Below are 5,274 nucleotides of genomic sequence, written 5' to 3'. Positions count from 1 at the left end.
GCCTGTTTCTCTTGTCTTTTATTGTGTGCGCATCCACATTAAATTGCTCATTTTTGTTTTCTTCTCCACGGTTTTCTGCTAAACTCAAACCAGTTAAAGTTTAAAGGTGAGTTCATACAAAAATTTACATTCTGTCATCATTTACTCTTGTTGTTCCAAACCTCTTTGGACTTTCTTCCATCTAAGAATTTCTCAAAAGAGAAATTTCAATAATGCTCTTTTTTAAAAAAAAATTTATTTTTATTTATACAATCAAAGTGAATGGTAACAGTCCCTAACTTCATCTGCTTAACACAGTTTACTTTTATTCTTTTGTGTTCCATGGAAGAAAATCATGCTAGACAGTTAGGTGTTTTTAGGGGGAGGGACATTCTTATTCCAGAGAGCATTTGATTGGACAAAAATCTGTGTAGTGCAGGCTGAGTCATCAATATTTCCAAACTGGTCTCATAGAATCCCGTTACTATATCAACATTTTATCAAAATTATTTTTACAAGGTTCATTGCACGTATCATGGCAGTGTCTTGGTGAAATGAACATAAGAGGCTCTGCAACAACAACTCATTCACTTTCATACAAATCACGAATAAAATGGCAGGTTATCAGTTCATAAATGCATTCTTTTCGCTGTTCCTCACACAATGAAATCTTATGACTTTTTAATGTGATATATTTTAATATTTGCATTACATAACCAACTATATTTACAAGCTTGTTCAAACAACTGATTTAGTATTGCAATTGCCATGCAAAGGACCGCCCTTATGAAAACTGAGAGTTCATTGCAAATTTACCACAAATTAGCCACTGATCATTTTCACATGTAAATGAGCTTTGCGGCAAATTGTCCATTGTTGCCAAAGGTTTGCCGGAGGTTCACCACTACCGGCGAAGAGCTGCAAACTTCTGGCAAACATCTGCTGTGAATCAAAAGCTCATTTGCATATGAAAATAACAAGTGGCAAATCTGCGGCAAGTTGCGGCTAGTTTAGTTTTTTTGTAAGAGTGGTATCCGAGCCCTGAAGAGCATGCGAGTTGTCACGTGAGCCGAAAGTGTCTTAAGCCCCTTTCACACATGCAATCAGGTAAATTACAGGAAAATTGTCAGGTTGCCTTTCCTGGTAAATGTGCTATTCACACATGAAACGGCATTACAACGTTGTGACATAGTTTGCCGGAAATGTAGGATTCTTGTTTGAAAACATGGTGGGGTATTATGTCTGGTACATTACGACTGGTAATGTTAGTGATGTTTTCAGTTTTTTGGCAAATGTTTACATTTATGCAGTTGCTCGAGACTCAACGACATTGTATGTGATGACTTCAAATAAGACTGATAAACTACAGAGAACAAAATGCTTTCGCTAGCATTCGAAGGCGGAGACGCTATCTGTGGCTGAAAAGGACATTAAAGTGTACGTATATTATAATGTGTACGTGTACGCTGGTTATTGTATCATACATAACAGAATCGCTTACTGTTCCTTCAAGCTGTCGGAAAATTTCTTCATCGGCTCGGATAAAGAGTAGCGCTCTAGATTCACCAATTTGTTGACATTTTTCTTTCTTCAAAGAAAGAATTGCGTCATCTGTCATCTTTATGTCAGTGCGTCTTGACCTTGTACGAACTGAAACGATAATCTTATGGCTGTGTTCACACATACTATCAATATGGAAATTTATAGGTAATGATACAGCTTCTCATTAAGGGAAATTGCCAGAGCAAAATTTACCAGTATTTAAAAGAGGGTTGACCTCTAACCTGAAAATTGCAGTAAATTTTCTGGAAAAGGCTGTATGTGTGAAAGGGGCTATAGAAGCACCACAGAATTACATGGATGCTTCAACAATTGCGTTTTTCACCTCAAATTGGCTTTTAATGCTATCGGTTAGATTTAAAACTCCAATAGAGATTTAACCTCATCTGTTTGGGAGAAAATTGAACTACGTTTTAGCACCACACAATGGACGTCCCCTCTGAACTGCCGCCATACATGCAAGAAGCCACATAATATAACTTTGCAAATTTTATGTTATGTAATTTTCATGAAATATCTGCAAGAAAGTTAATTTTGCCAATGTTTAGTATCGCACTAGCCACAAAACTAATTTGATGGTCTTTAGCACTATGCCTAGTTAAAACTAACTAAATCTAGTTACATTAAACCAAATGCATTTTGCTTTTAGCAAAGCCCATCATCCAGTCCCACATTTAGGCTAAACGCTGCGGGACGTGTTGCGTTTGAGAGCCCGGGGGTCACCGATGATTAATGGCGGGCGGGTGAGAAGGAACCCAGGCACTCCCCCAGCTGGGCTCTAACCAGTCGTGGCACAAGGAGTCCGTCTGCCATCTGGGAGCCCCTCTCAGAGCTTCACCAATCAGAGGTGGCCACTGGCTCCTTCACCAGCCCTTTTCTTTCCCCTCTGCCTGGCCCTCTGCTCCACATTTGTGGGGCCATTTAGAACGGCCCTCCTTTTGTTCACCCCCAGGCTTGCCAGTGTATGTCAAGAGGCCAGCATGCCCCTCCCTACCTCGAGGGAAAAGAGGGTTGGCATTTTTATAGCCCTTGTGTGGTTGATTCTACGGGGGCTATTAAGCCCCGCCTCAAGTGGTGTCACATGCCAAATGACCCTGAATGGGGTCAGTTTCAGGCACAATGAGTTGTATGTTGATGCCGTCTCCCCCCACTTTCCCCCGTCTGCTAAGTATAGATTAACTATAGACACATCTGTGAAGAGGCAAAATCATATGCAGATCTTGCAGCAAACACTTAAATGCATGAAAGGCCATTCAACATCTAATGCCCATGGTTGTGGCATCTGCTGCATGATGCAAATTCGTATTTTAAATTTTGCTCTTGATTAACGTTTTTAGGGGTGTTTTCCAAGGCAAACATCAGAGTTAGGGATAGTAATACTGAAGTATTAAATTTTAGCACTTAAAACACTGAAAGTTTGTGGCTTGTTGTGATATGTGCCTTGAAGTTTGCTAAGCTATCAGACTTACGAATTTTGCCTGACGGATGATAATCGGGACAAAGAAATCCCATAGACTTGCATTGACAGAGGGACCTGAGATTTGTCTAGAGACCAGAATATCATAGAGACTTGGGGGTGAAACAATTAGTCTCATGACAACTCAAAATAATTTGTACGATTTGGCTCTTATGAAAAATACTTTTATTCTCATAGTCAATCAACAAACAGAATTTCAAATCGATACAATACAGGCGTTCAGATTTTTGCTTGTTTGTAAACTAATTTAGTTATTCGTTTCAGATTTATTTCTGCAATACAAATGACTGATAAAGTCAATAACCAGTCATAGGCTTCCCTCATCTCGTTCCAAACCCTGATGTTATTTCCCTGTTCAATTCATGGTTCTGTTTAGGTTTTAGTTAGTGGTTAAACTTGTACTTGTAAAATGTATTTTCTCGCATTTGTGATTTTAATACTCCAAATTGCGTTTTATAAGTCACGTTTGTGATTTTTTTTTTTTTCTCAAATTATAAGATATGTGTGAACTCTTAATAGCAAGTTTAGACCTTTAGTTTACAATTGGGAGTTTATATCTCACAATGTTGACCTCATATCTCACAATGTCTACTTTATATCTTGCAATTTCGACTCTTTAGCATGCAATTTCGTCTTTGCCTTGCAGTTTTTACTTTTTCTCACAATTTCAACATTATGTCTCACAATTTCGACTTTATTTCTTGCAATTTCAACTTTGTCTCGCAATTTCGACTTTGTCCCGCAATTTCGAATTTATTTCTCGCATTTTCAACTCTCACAATTTCAACTTTGTCTTGCAATTTCAACATTATGTCTCTCAATTTTGACTTTATTTCTCGCAATTTCAACATTATATCTCGCAATTTCGACTTTATTTCTTGCAATTTCAACATTAAATCTCGCAATTTCGACTTTATTTCTTGCAATTTCAACTTTGTCCCGCAATTTCGACTTTATGTCCCGCAATTTTGAATTTATGTCCCGCAATTTCGAATTAATGTCCTGCAATTTCGAATTTATTTCTCGCACTTTCAACTTTGTCTCATAATTTCAACTGTCTTGCAATTTCGACTGTCACACAATTTTGACTTTATTTCTCGCAATTTCGACTTTGTCTCGCAATTTTTATTTTATTTCTCGCAATTTCAACTATATTTCACACAATTTTAACATGATGTCTCGCAATTTCGACTTTGTCTCGCAATTTTAATTTTATTTCTTGCAATTTCAACTATATTTCACACAATTTTAACATGATTTCTCGCAATTTCGACTTTGTCTCGCAATTTTTATTTTATTTCTCGCAATTTCAACTTTATTTCACACAATTTTAACACGATGTCTCGCAATTCCGTCTGTCTCGCAATTTCGACTTAGTCTCTCAATTTTGAATTTATGTCCCACAATTCACATTTTATTTCTCGCAATTTCAACTTTATATCTCGCAGTTTTTACTTTTATATCTTGCAATATCTACTTTATTTCTTGCAAAAGCGTCTCTTTATCTTGCAATTTTTACTTTATATTTAACAATTTCTACTTTATATCCTGCAATTTCGACTTTATATACCACAATTTTTACTTAATTTCTAGCAATTGCAAGTTCATATCTCGCAATTTTCACTTTTTATCTTGCAGTTTTGACGATAGATCTTGCAACTGCAAGTTTTTATCTCACAAATTTAAATTTATTCCTGACAATTGTGAATTTATTCCTCACAATTGACTCTATATGTCGCAGTTTCGACTTTATATCTTGAAATTGCGACTTTTATTGATATAAAGAATTTCTTTTTTATTTCTTTTTTTATTCTGTTGCAAGATCTGGCTTCTTACGATTTCAACTTGTTATTAGACTGGGTTGAAGTAAACTCTTGTGACTTGAGCCAGTAAGTAACCACCTAGTAACCACTCAGAACACCCTAGCAACCACATAGCAACAAGCTTAAAACATTCAGAACATCTTAGGCCACATCCATACTAATGCGTTAATGTTTGATTTCGCTACGTTTACACCTCTCATCATCACTGGAAAACCATTTTCCATCACCGAAAATGGACTGATTCAAAAACGTACCCCATAACTGCAAACTGAAAACAGAGCTTGCTAATTTAAATGGATTAGTGTGGACGAAGCCTTAGCAATCACATAGCTGTGCCCTTGCAACGACCAACAACACCCTTGCACCATGGCCACAGGTCTGGCAAGCACCACTCATATTTTCTTAAGAAAACTTTAAAATCTAGTTTATAGTTAC

Source organism: Myxocyprinus asiaticus, chromosome 43 (genome assembly GCF_019703515.2).
Source record: "Myxocyprinus asiaticus isolate MX2 ecotype Aquarium Trade chromosome 43, UBuf_Myxa_2, whole genome shotgun sequence".
NCBI classification, from domain to species: domain Eukaryota; kingdom Metazoa; phylum Chordata; class Actinopteri; order Cypriniformes; family Catostomidae; genus Myxocyprinus; species Myxocyprinus asiaticus.
This window is presented reverse-complemented; position numbering follows the sequence as displayed.